Genomic DNA, 13,682 nt, shown 5'->3' on the forward strand with positions numbered 1-13,682 from the left:
AGCGAGTTCCTTGTGACTGATTGACCATGTACGTGACATGCACATACAGGAGACACGCATGAGCGCGCGTGCGCTCACGTGAGTACACACCTGGGCGCACGTGACAAATATGTGCGCACGTGCAGATTCTCTCCCCTCTCGCTCGCCTCGATCGCGTCTCTCTCTCTCTCTCTCCAATCTCTCCCGTCGCTCTCCCCTCTCTCTCCTATCTCTCTCATCTCTCTCACTACCCTCTCCCCTCCCTCTCCCCTCTCACTCCCCTCGCTCCCTAATCCCGGGGATTGCACGCGAGGGGAGACAGCGGAGGCAGCAGTCACACCCCACTGATCCGCGTCTCTCTTACAAGACAAAGACAAAGATCCCCCGTGTAGCCTCTGACAGGCTGTGTGTGGCAAGTGCTTTAGAGATCACCTATGAAGATGCCGGCACGGCCCACGAGGGGGTGGGTGGCCATCACCACGCCCGACTGCCTTTGTCTCCCCAGTGGCGACGTTTACACAGCGCACCAGGTACTCGTTTGAGGCTAAGTCGATCTAGGGGAGGCCCAGTACTAACCGTCTCCCTCACACACAGAGACACGCACAGAAAAACAGACAAAAACAAGGACAAAGACCCCTCGTGTAGCCCGAACAGACTGTTGGAGTAAGTGCTGTTAGCAAGCACCTTTGAAGGCCGGCACGGCACAAGAGGGGGTGGCTGGTACGCACCACGGCCGGCCGCCTTTGTCTTACCAGTGGCGATGTTTACACATCACACCAGGGAGTCGACCTCGGGGGAGTTCGTCACCGGTTAATTTTGGGGCTTAACGAGCGTATACTCAGCATACCTGGCAATGCGATGTTGAATAATCCGTTCCAGGAGAGTGATTCCCAGGTAGTTGTTGCAAAGAGTTCGGTCCCTTTTCTTATCTCTCTCATAAAGGGGACCACCAGGGCATCCTTCCAATTCTGCGCAACCCGGCTTGGTGGACCAGACGGCTGTGTTGATGTCACATATGGCAGCCTGCACACAAACGCAACCCTAGACGTTCGCTCGGGATGTTATCTCGACCCGGCGCTGTGCCTGGTCTCAGGTACCGGATTCCTCTTTGTTCTTTCTCATGAGATGGCACCTCAGCCAGCCACTCACATGGGGTGGCTACTTCATACCTAGCAGGGTCAGCCTCATATTGCCCCAATGATGTTATCTAAACTGAGGCAGTTTTCATCCCACCACTCATCCTTTCAGCGCTGCACAGCTTTCCAAACCTCTGAGCGAAGGCTGTGGCAAGCCTCTTCATTCTCCATTGTGGGATGGTGCAGACAGTGGTAGTGGGCCTGTCGTTTTGTCTCAGCTAGCCGGAACACTTCTTGTCAGCCAGGTTCTCTGGGGAGGTCTGGAACGCGTACCCAATGCAGCCATAGCAGCTGCATGAGCCACAGTCCTGAACTTTACCCATTGCCCCTTGGCTTCATGAGGAGGGGGGGGGGGGGTGATGCCAACACCAGCTGCAAGCGATGATCAAATTCTCGCTTGCAACCTTCATCAGCGAGCCGAGACCAGACTATTTCTGGTTTGAATGGGGTCCGAGGTGGACGCCCACCACCACAATGGAATGCAGGCACATCTTACAGATGACTAGCCGATGGTCAGTGGGCAGATGAGTTCTGGTGTCACTTTGTAGTCCAAAATATGTTCTTGCTTGGACCCGGCGTGCACCCAAGATGTTATGCGGATGTGCCGATGCCAGAACAGCGTGTTGGTGATTACAACCCATGGGCTGCACAGAAGTCCAGCAGCCTCCTTCCATTGTTATTAAGCTGATCTGGCCAACGCCTTCCAATCATTCCGGCCCAAGTGCCTGCGTCATGACCTACTCGGGCATTAAAGTCACCCAACAAGATGACTTTATCCTGAGGGGCCACTTTAGCCGGCACCTGGGACAGGAGGTCATAGAAGGCATCCGACTCATCAGCCTTGCCTGCATCCCTCCACTGATCTTCATCCTCGGTGGGGGCATAAGCCACCACCACTCACAGCATCTAAAACCTTATCACGACATCACTCACATACACACTATGAACCTTTTTTTTAACCAGGTAAGGCCCACTGAGCTCTTTTTCAGAAATGATAGCTCAATGAAGTGGCTTAACACGTGGAAGTGTCTAACAGCCAAACAATCTAAAACCCGGAGGATCCGGTGAGAACATGCACACTCCAAATATACGGGCGTTATGGTCGGAATCGAACCCACGAACTCCTATATACCAGGCGAGGTTGTTAACATCTCTCTACCGCGGCGCACGCTCATACACACCACGCACTCACACACACTATCTTACTCACTGTGTATGGATGCTGTGTGTGTCACGTTTGTGTGAGAGTGTATGTGCGAGTACTGTCTATGTGTGAATGTGTTTGTCAGCGCGCTGTGCTACGAACCTGGCGACTCGAGTTCGATTCCTGTTTACGGTCAACACCGGTGACGATTATTCTGAATCGATCCTGGGCCTCCCCTAGGTGGACTCAGCCTCAAATGAGCCACTGGTGAGACAAAGGCGGCCGGCTGTGCTACTCGCCAGCAATCTCCTCGTGTGCCTTGCCAGCCTTCAACGGCGCTTGCTAACAGCACTTGTCCAACAGTCTGTTCAGGCTATATGGGGGGATTTTTGTCTTTGGGGCCGTCCATAAATGACGTCACGCGATTTTGGACGATTTTTAACCCCCCCCCCCTCGTCACACGGCGTCACAAATGTCGGACCCCCCCCCCAGGTGCGTGACGTCATTTATAGACGGCCCTTTTGTTTTGTCTGTGTGTGAGTGTGTCTGTGTGCGTGTCTGTGTGTGTTAGAGTGCTGTTTATGTGTGAGTGTGTGTGAGATTGTGTGTGGGGAGCGGTAGTGTAGCGGTTAGCGCTACGCTGCGCTATGAACCCGGCTACCCGAGTTCGATTCCCGCTCACGGCCAACACCGGTGACGATTATCTGAACCGGTCCTGGGCCTCCCCTAGGTCGACTCAGCCTCAAATGAGTACCTGGTGCGGTGTGTAGACATCGCTAAAAGTCTGTTAAGGCCAAACTAAATAAAACATTTTGCGAGTGTGTGTGTTAGGTGTACGTGTGCGTGTGACAGTGGTGAGTGTGTGAGTGTTGTGAGAGTGTGAGTGTGTTCATGAGCCAGCCTTTGTCTCCCCTCGCACTATTCATGTCACTCGCTAACGTTCCCTTCCTCTCTGTGTGGCTCTTGATTTGCTCATTGTCGGAGAGAGAGAGACCCGGAATGTGTGGTAGGCTCACGCACAGACGCACGCGTGTGTGTGTGTGTGTCTTTGTCTGTACGCGTGTGTGTGTGTCTTTGTCTGTACGTGTGTGTGTGGGGGGGAGCCGTGGCGCAGCAGTTCGTGCCGCACTACGCTACTAACCCGTCGACCCGAGTTCGATTCCCGCTTGCGGGACCAATAACAGTGGGAGCGAATATCTAAAACGGTTTTAAGTTTCCCCTCGGTCGATTCGGCCTCAAATGAGTACCTGGTGTGGTGTGTATAAAACATCAGCACTGAGGAGACAAAGGTGGCCGGGGCGTAGTTGCTGGATTACGCCACTCCCTGATAGGCCGCGACGTTCCGGCCTTCATAGGTACTCGCTAGCAGCACTTGCCGCAACAGTCTTTTCAGGCTATACGGGGATCTTTGTATATAAACCTGTCTGTCCACGTGTAGTGAGTCCAACTGAGTCACCCTGCTCCACGGGCAGCGTCTTCGCTCCTTCCTCGGTGGCTGTGGGCGGAATCAACTACTCGTCGTCTTCGTTGTCCGACACACGTACACGAACTCTGCGGCGCGTAGACATGACTCGTCTAACGCTAGCTACAGTCTAGCAAGTTGGTCACTTCTGCACCAGTTGCAGTGAGTCCAACTGAGTCACAGACGTTATCTTGGGAGCAACACTATTTATTACGCAACTTTAACACAACATTACACAATCTACACTCGGGTCTCGAATGCCCATATAACCACGCTATGGCAGAACTAGACACGGTTTGCTATCCCGGTCCGGACCACAAGCTGGGTCCTGGACCACGTGGCTAGAGGCTTCTTCTCCCCGACGTGGATCTTCTTCACACCAGCACACGAAGAACCCTGAGCTCCTTACGGGGCCCCGTTATATCCCCCTGGGCTGGGGCTGGCTCCACCCTTCGCCCCGCCCACCTTCCAGATCTCTCGAGCTCTTTCTCGAAGGCTCCCGAGAGCTCTTTTAGACCACTTGTCCCCCAGCGACCAATCGCACAGGGAAACACGGGCACCTTTGAGCCGCTCGTTGGCCAGCTGCCTAGCCTGAGAGTTAATACTGGCGGCTTCCCGCGCCTCGTAAAATTTTCCGATCGTGATCCAAATCGAGTCAGAAATTTTGGACACCTTCGGGGCGGGCGCGGCCTGTAATCAGACATCGATGGGAGGAGCATACTCTCTCCCATACATCAAAAAGAAGGGCAAATTGATATCTGCGGCCAACATTTAATCTACCAACGCACGAACGTGTTCCTTTTTGGCCAGACTCAGGAGGTAATGATTCTGCCGAATGGGGGCGGCATTTCCCTTGTCAATATGGTGGCTCAACAGAAACGTGCGACCTATATCAAATTTACTTTTGCAAAAAATGTCTGAAAACTCCCGCAGGAGCGCTCTCAGCTTCCCCATTTGACCCGCGGATAAATCACCACATTCCGAGCACAGCTTGTCCATCCATGCCTCATCCGCAAGCGGAGGTCCGCGAGACCAAACACCGACCCCGACATTCCCCACGACATCCGCCTCTAGACACACCGGAGACGCATGAGCGATCAAAGAACCTTTCTGAATAACCGTTGTGTCTGACCCGGCATTAAGGAATTGAATAAATGGTGCCTGGTCCTGGGAAACCAGCATCTGAGCTGCTACGAGCAACATCCCCCGACTAAGCTTATTGGAGGGACCCAACACAATACCGTCCCCCACAGTGTGCGCATTGAGCAGTTTACGCAATCGAAGGGGCACCAACATTTGCGCGCCGGGCGGAATCTGCACCGTTCGGCATGCAAGTGCTTGCACCGTAGCGTGAGCAGAATACATCCGGGTCGAGGACAGAAGAAATACCATACACCGTCCCGATGACAATTCCAAACAGCCCTGGTCGATACAAATCTTCAGGGCCGACGACCCCGCGGTCGCTGCGACCACGCGATGAGCCAGCTCCGACCACTAATCTGGTTGATGCAGCGAGCACGCGGAACCAGGCTCCTCGTCTGCGTGGGCCTTGGGTTCCGCGAAAGACGCGGAGCACGCCACCAACACCCTGTCACGTTGCAGGTTCTGCTGCGCCTGAATGTACCTGGCGATCTTGAGCGAAGACACTTCCCCGTCCTTGGCGGGAAGCACAGTATGGAGATCCTTGGCGAATCCCAACATCTTCTCGAGGACCAAGGCGTCAAGGCCATCGTGATCCATTTTCGGGAACGCGGCCTTCGCCAGTGCCAAGAGTGCACTTCTCTAGGCGAGAGCCGACTCACCCTCCCCTTTCCACTTCACAGCGAACTTCTGACGGGTGTTCAGCGGAGGCTCGAAAACAGCGGCCATCTGATCAAACGCCTGCATGAGGGTGGACCTCTCGGACAGCGGGATGGCGAGGAACGCCACCAAAACATCATCGTCGAGGGCGGCGGGCAGTGCCTGCAGCGCGTCCACCTCCGACCATCCCGCCAAGTCGGCATTTGTGAGAAATCGCCGCTTAAATGCCACCCAATCGCCGCTGGCAGCAACAAATTACTTAATGAAGGGTAGCCGACGGCGGAGCGACTGGACGTCGATCGACGAGGACGTCCCGGCTTCAAGCTTGGCGGGCTCAGTGCTCCCCGCCGGCGGCAAAATGGCGCCCACGAGTGCGAGTAGCGGCGATGGCGTTCCCGCCTTTTGTGAAATGGCGGCCAAGTCACCATCTCCTTTGCCGTCGAGGGTAGGGACCGCATCTCGACGAGGATGGAGGACGCCGCTTGGAGGAGGTCAGTGAGATGGCTGCGCGCAATCCTGACGAGCTCCTCCAATGAAGGCGAGGTGCTCCGCACCCCGACTGCACCCTGCTCCACGGGCAGCGTCTTCGCTCCTTCCTCGGTGGCTGTGGGCGGAATCAACTCCTCGTCGTCTTCATTGTCCGACACACGTACACGAACTCTGCGACGCGTAGACATGACTCGTCTACCACTAGCTACAGTCTAGCAAGTTGGCCACTTCTGACACCGGTTGTAGTGAGTCCAACTGAGTCACAGACGTTATCTTGGGAGCAACACTATTTATTATGCTACTTTAACACAACATCACACAATCTACACTCGGGTCTCGAATGCCCATCTAAGCACGCTACGGCAGAACTAGACACAATTCGCTATCCCAGCCCGGACCACAAGCTGGGTCCCGGACCACGTGGCTAGAGGCTTCTTCTCCCCGACGTGGATCTTCTTCACACCAGCACACGAAGAACCCCAAGCTCCTCACGGGGCCCCCGTTATATCCCTCTGAGCTATGGCTGGCTCCGCCCCTCACCCCGCCCACCTTCCAGATCTCTCGAGCTCTTTCTCGAAGACTCCTGATAGCTCTTTAAGACCACATGACCATCCAGCGGCCCCCGTCCACTGGTGCTCCCCCCTCCATTATCATCCGGTCATGTGTCAGCAGATCAACCAGCGTATCATGCCCCAACGTAACCCAGGCTGGCTGACGCTCCCTCTCGCTCCCTCACCGGGAGCCCGCACCGCACACTGCTCGCGGTGCCTCCACGCTGACCAGCACTCACCCAAGCCCCGCTAGGGCTGGTACTACGCCCCATAAGCGGGCTACACATAATGTCAGCACATTATCCACCGTGCCTTCGTAAGCCCGGCACCACACAGTGACAATCACAGTCACTACACATGTATACCTGCGTGTACCCTTTTTGCGTGCACGTGCGTTCGTACTCGCGCGTGTGCCCATGTACCTGTGTGTGTGTCTGTGTGTGTACCCGGCGACCCGGGTTGAATTCCCGCTAACGGCCAACACCAGTGATGATTATCTGAACCGATCCTGGGCCTTCTCTAGGTCGACTCAGCCTCAAATAAGTAGTTGGTGCGGCATGTAAACATCGCCACTCGGGAGACAAAGACGGCCGGGCGTCGTGCTCGCCACCCACCCCTTTGTGTGCCGTGCTGGCCTTCATAAGTGCTCGCTAACAGGCTATACGAGGGATTTTTGTCTTTATACACGTGTGTGTGTACCTGCGTGTGTACCTGCGTGCGTGTGTGTACCTGCTTGCGTGTGTACCTGCGTGCAAGTGTGTGTGCCTCCGTGTGTGTGTTCCTGCGTGTGTTTGTACCTGCGAGTGTGTGTCTGTGTGCATGTGTGTGTACCTGCGTGCGTGTGTGTGTGTGCCTGCGTGTGTGTGACTGCGTGGGTGTACCTGCGTGGGTGTACCTGCGTGTGTGTGTCCCTGCGTGTGTCTGTACCTGCGAGTGTGTGTCTGCGTGCATGTGTGTGTACCTGCGTGCGTGTGTGTGCCTGCGTGTGTGTACCTGCGTGTGTGTACCTGCGTGTGTGTGTGTCTGCGTGTGTGTGTCCCTGCGTGTGTCTGTACCTGCGAGTGTGTGTCTGCGTGCATGTGTGTGCCTGCGTGTGTGTACCTACGTGTGTGTACCTGCGTGCGTGTGTGCCTGCGTGTGTGTGTTCCTGCGTGTGTCTGTACCTGTGAGTGTGTGTCTGCGTGCATGTGTGTGTACCTGCGTGCGTGTGTGTGCCTGCGTGTGTGTACCTGCGTGTGTGTACCTGCGTGTGTGTGTGTCTGCGTGTGTGTACCTGCGTGTGTGTGTGTGCCAAAGAGCCTTACCCCCCCCTCCCCACTAAACTCCCCCCCCACCACCCCATTCGCGAGGGCGGGGGCCGCACTAATAGCGGAGGGGGGCGCGCTAATTATTGGGCCGGGAGCGAGAACAGCAGCAGCAGCGGAGTCGCCATGAGCAGAGGCGGCAGAGGCGGGGCGCAGTTATGCGAAGAGCCCCCCGGGGGGGGGGGGGCACGGGGAGGAGTAGTGGTGGTGGTGGGGGGGAGGTACCCCTCACCCCTCATCATCATCCACCTCATCCTCAATCCTCCTCGTTCACCCAGACACCCCCCCCCCTCCCCCCGGGGAGTGTCCGTGGTGAACCCGTCCATTAGCCTCCTCCCCCTCCTTCTCCCTCCCCTCCTCGCCACTCCGCTCCTCTCCCCCCGTCTCTGCGATGAGACGTCTCGTGGTAATTGGCCGTGCTATGGGGTGCCGTGTAATGATGCGATGGCTATGCCTCGGCTGCCGGGATCGCAGCAATGATACAACGAGTGGCTTTGCCGCTGCGATTTGCATCCCACTGGGATTTTTCCGTACGCAGCGTTGGTGTACGGTACCTTTTTTCTGGAAGATTTTTTGCAGTTTTTTTCTCCTGGATTTTTCTGTTTTTGCGCGTAGTCACTTTAAAATGTTTTCTTGTTCGTGTTTTTGTTTTTCGTTTGTTGCGGTTGCACCCGATTCAAGAGCCGAATGGCTCACAGGGCCATACCAAATAATAAATGAAACTGAAAAACTGAATGTGTGGTGAGGGTGCGCGCGAGAGAGGGCGTGCGCTGTTGTGCGTGATGGTGTGGTATGATTATGATGATGTGTGATGGTACGATGCTGTGCGGTGATGTATTATGGTGTGGTATTATGCGCTTGGGTGATCCGTGATGTGATGCTTTGTTATGGTGTGGTATGATGCTGACTTGCCTGTATCTGGGAGGGGGGGTGCAGTGAGGGGGTGGGGATGGTTTAGAGGTTTTAGCCCCAGGGGACTGCTCCCGACCGCCTTTGTTTCCCCACCACCAACTCATTCATAATTGAGTCGGTCTCCATGAATAATGAATGGCCCCTTCACCGCGCACAGAAACTCGCAAAACTGAACTCCATTATTCATACGCAGGTGCGGCCCGCGGACTGCATGGACTGTCGCAACTGCCGAGACTGTCGGGATCGTAGCGAGGATGCAACGAGTGGCCTCTCCCGCTGCGCAGATGTCTCCTCGTGGTGAGGGTGCGTGTGGGAGAGGGCGAGCGCGTTGTTGTGCGTGAGCGGATTGGGGTGTGTGACAAGGGGTGGGTGCAGAGCGTGGCGACGGTAAGGTGGGAGTGAGTGTGGTTGATGGTGGTGGTGGTGTGAATAGCGGTATAGGGCAGCGGTTAGCGCGCTAACCTACGACCCCAGTTCGATTCCCGCTCACGGCCAACACCTGTGACGATTATCTGAACCGGTCCTGGGCCTCCCCTAGGTAGACTCAGCGGTGTGTAAAAATCGCAAATTGGGATAACAAAGGCGGCCTGGCGTGGTGTTCGCTATCCGCTTCCTCCTGTGCCGTGCCGGCCTTCGTAGGTGCTCGCTAACTGCACTTGCCCCAACAGTCCGCTAAGGCTATACGGGAAATGTTTGTCTTTTAGGTGGTGTTGGCAGCGGTAGTGTAGTGGTTGGCGCGCTGCGCTACGAACCCGGCGACCCGCGTTCGATTATCGCTCACGGCCAACACCTGTGACGATTATCTGAACCGGTCCTGGGCCTCCCCTAGGTCGACTCAGCCACCCATCCCATCGTGTGCCGTGCGGGCCTTCATCGGTGCTGCTCGCGAACAGCACTTGCACCAACAGTCTGTGAAGGCTATACGGGGAATCTTAGTGGTGTAGGCAGTGTGGGCGCGGTGGGGATGAAGTATGAGTGATATGTGTATTGGATGGGTGAAGTATGGGTGAGTGTATGGTGGTGAGTGTATGGTGGTGAGGGTGGTGAAGGTGTCTATGTTTGTGGTGTGTGGTGAGGTTGTGGTGAGGTTGCGAAAAAGCCTCACGCTCTCCACAGTCGGGGCCCTAATCCAGCAGTGGACCCACGCGGGGAATTGTACACGCACTCGACACTGCGCTGTTGTTGTTGTTGTTGTGTCGGTTCTAATTTCGGTTCTCATCGTTCCGAGGCAGCTGCCACTGGTGGTGATGAGCGCTGAACTTGCGATCTAAAGGCCGCCGATTCAGCTCCATCTCCCGGCGCGGTAGCTGAAGCGATGGGGATGGAGGGGGGGGTCAAGTCCTCCCTCTCCACCCTAACCCCCACCACAGTGAAGTCTAGGATCAGAAGGATGCGTCGTGTGTAGTGGTGGTGGTGGCGGTGGTGGTGGTGGTGGCGGTGGTGGTGGTGGGGTAAAGTGTGGGCGACTCTCCGCCTTCCTCTTTCACGACGTACTGGCCACCGTGGACGAATAGCCCGAATACCATCGCCCTGTAACGGCGTCTAGTGGAGGCCCTTTCCGCCAGCAGTGGCACGTGCGAGACATTGCAGGGCTGCGCCCTCAACCTTGCGACTGAGAAACGAGGGAAAATACGCGTGCCACGCGGTGACTTACGCCGCCGTGCCGTCTGTCCGTTCGCGCGTTCCAATCAAGCACATTCATTTACTTACAATTCTATTCGTTACTAATCATTTCGGTTTACGGGTTGACGCGTAACAGCCATAGTCAACGGTAGTGGTCACGGTAATAGTCAGCGGTGTTGGGGGGGGGGGTATAATGGCCACGGAGGTGCCGTGAGCCCAGCCCAAACCCAAACACCCACGGGACGCCTCTGTCAGCAGGAGCCTGACCCCTGAACTCTGCGCGGTTCTCGCTGTAAACACGCCGCGCGCGCGCACACGCACAGGCACGCGCGCGCGCGCGCACGCACACAAAGGTCCCCCGTGTAGCCCACGCGGCCTGTCGCGGCAAGTGCTTTTGCTGTTAGCGAGTAGCAGCACCCACGTATGCCCGGCCGCCTTTGTCTAATGGTTTTTTTTTTTCGGCTAGCCATCGAACAAAGTGGTCACTGCTGCATCGTCGCAAGTAGGTGCGCTTCTGGAACGCCCTTCCTTTCGATATTTTTAAGCCACTGGAGTTTTGCACTTTTAAATCATCCTGATTTTCAAACTAATTTTCGTAGAACTACTTTTTGTGTTCAGTTTGTTGTCCTTCCCCTGCACCTCCGATTAGCGCGGCGCGAAATAAGTGCAACATGCCTACATACATGATACTCCACACGCCGAATAAAATTAGGAGGTTCCAGTACCACTTTTGTTATTGGTCGTGAGCGGTCGCCGCGTTCGTGATACACACAAATACAAATATCACCCGTATAGCATCAAGAGACTTTTGGGCGAAGTGCTGTTGACGAGCGCCAATGAAGGCCGGCACGGCACACGAGGGGTTGTGTGGCCAACACCACACCCGGCCGCCTTTGTTTCCCTAGTGGCGATGTTCACACATTTGAGGCTGAGGTGACCTAGGCGAGGCCCATGACTGGTTCAGAAAATCGTCGGGATCGTAGCGCATATAAGCACTCGCATTCAGTGTTGGAAGGCTCCTGGTTCTCCGTCAGGTCGACTCAGCCTTAAATGACTACCTGCTGCGATGTGAAAACCAATGCGGCTGGGCGTGGTGCTGACTGCACTCTCCCTCCCGCACCTCTGATGAGCAGGGTTGGCTCCGTACGGTGCGAAATAAGTTATTTGTATGTGTATCTGACAGTCATCCATGTCGGTTAACCCACATAATACTGGGATGAATACACACTTATACACAAACATCAACAAATATGCCCCGATATATCCTTTAACAGACTGTTGGGCCAAGTGCTGTTAGCGAGCCCTTATGAAGGCCGGCACGGCACACGAGAAGTTGGGTGGCCAGCATCACGCCCTGCCACTTTTGTCTCCCTAGTGGGCGAAGTTTTTACACGTCGCACCAGGTATTCATTTGAGGCTGAGTAGACCTAGGGGATGCCCAGGACCGGTTCAGACAATCGTCACTGCTGTTGACCGTGAGCGGGAATCGATCTCGGGTCGTCGGATTCGTAGCGTGGCGTAGCGCTAACCGCTACACTGCCGCTCCTCACACAGACACAGACAAACAAAGATAAAGATAAAGATCCCCCGTATAGCCTTAACAGACTGTAGGGGCAAGTGCTGTTAGCGAGCATCTATGAAGGCCGGAACGGTACACGAGGGGGTGGGTGGCCAGCACCACGCCCGACCGCCTTTGTCTCCCCAGTGGCGATATTTACACACCGCACCAGGTACTCATTTAAGGCTGAGTCGACCTAGGGGAGGCCCAGGACCGGTTCAGATAATCGTCACTGGTGTTAGCCGTGAGCGGGAATCGAACCCGGGTCGCCAGGTTCATAGCGCAGCGCGCTAACCGCTACACTACCACATACACAGACATACACAGAGACATACACACAGACACACACACAGACACACACAGACACACACACGCACACAGACACACACACGCACGCACGCGCGTGGCGCGCGCCGCGCGGGCAGGGCGGGGCCTGGCACGCGCCCGCCACGCGCCTCTCGCTCCACACCTGTGTGCAAGACAGACAAAGACAAAGCTCCCCCGTGTAGCCTGCAAAAGGTTCATACGACGGGTCGACATGGCGCCCCTAAAAAGAGGAAATGGTGTGCCCAAAGCAATGCCTGGTCGTCTTTGTCTCCCCAGTGGTGATATCGGTTACACACCGCACTGGTCCTGGGAGGAATCCCAGTTCAATGATTTCTCACTGTTGGCCGTGAGTAGGAATCAAACTCGGACCTCTGCAGGGTTCTTAGCGCAGCGCTAACCACTGCGCCACCGCTCACCCCGCACACATACTCACGCACACACATGCATTATAATAACAAACACACACGCGGTCACACCCTAATGCTGAAGCACCCATCTTACAGGTGTCACACACTCCTTCTCTGCAGGGGGTCCCCCCACTCCCTCCGCCCCCCTCCATCCCTCCCCAAACCCCCTCCTCCCCCCGCCCCCCCCCCTGCGGAGGTCGCGCGCTTAAAACGCGCGCGCGCGGCACGTGCTGCTCAATGCACGCGCCTTCGTGCACGCGCATCATCAGCAACATCATCAGCAACATTAACATCAGCAACATCATCAGCAGCATCAACATCAGCGAGGAAAATCAGCAGCAGCATCGCTACAATCATCACCATCAATACTATCGGTAGTTTTAGTACCGTCCACACCGTCAGGACCATAGTTACCATCACCACATACTCCCCATCAATATCATCATCACCACTATCATCATCATCATCCCCTCCCAGTATCACCACCATCTTATCATCGCCCATGGAGCTAGCAAGGCCAATCCTCTGGCTGCAGGGTCTCGACGAGACCTGGATCAAGCCAGGAGTTGACAGCTGGTGCCGAGGAGGAGAGGAGGAAGCGTGGTCCCGAGGAGGAGAGGAGGAGACGTGGGAGACAGGAGGGAGCTGGGATTCACCCAGCCAGGAGGAGTCTCCGGGGAGCGCGGGACACGGGGACGAGGTAGGCGAGGGCATCTCAGGGCTCTGGGGGCCTCGAAAAGGGTCGAGGTGGTGATCACCTCTCATCTCACCTCAACCCACGCGTCTCGCCTCACCCCTCACCTCGACTAAACTGGCACCTCAGCCTTCACAACAACTCTCATCTAAACCCGCGCCTCTCGTCTGACCCCCTCACCACAAACCTCATATCACGCATTGGGATCTAGGGATGAAATGCGGTTTGCAAATGTAAAGCATTGTTTGGCGAGGCGCGTGAAACCACGCACCGGGGAAGATGACTGTTGATATCAA

The 13,682-nt window shown here is 55.9% G+C and overlaps 1 long non-coding RNA gene across 1 annotated transcript; it reads left to right on the forward strand.

Annotated features, from left to right (window-relative positions):
- LOC144942550 (uncharacterized) lies at nucleotides 1-12,851 on the forward strand. The gene is made up of 3 exons (XR_013639393.1): nucleotides 1-28; nucleotides 8,971-9,074; nucleotides 12,813-12,851. It is a non-coding gene; the product is annotated as an uncharacterized LOC144942550 (long non-coding RNA).
- Nucleotides 12,852-13,682: the final 831 nt, after the last annotated feature.

Source organism: Lampetra fluviatilis, chromosome 27, assembly GCF_964198595.1.
Source record: "Lampetra fluviatilis chromosome 27, kcLamFluv1.1, whole genome shotgun sequence".
Classification (NCBI taxonomy): domain Eukaryota; kingdom Metazoa; phylum Chordata; class Hyperoartia; order Petromyzontiformes; family Petromyzontidae; genus Lampetra; species Lampetra fluviatilis.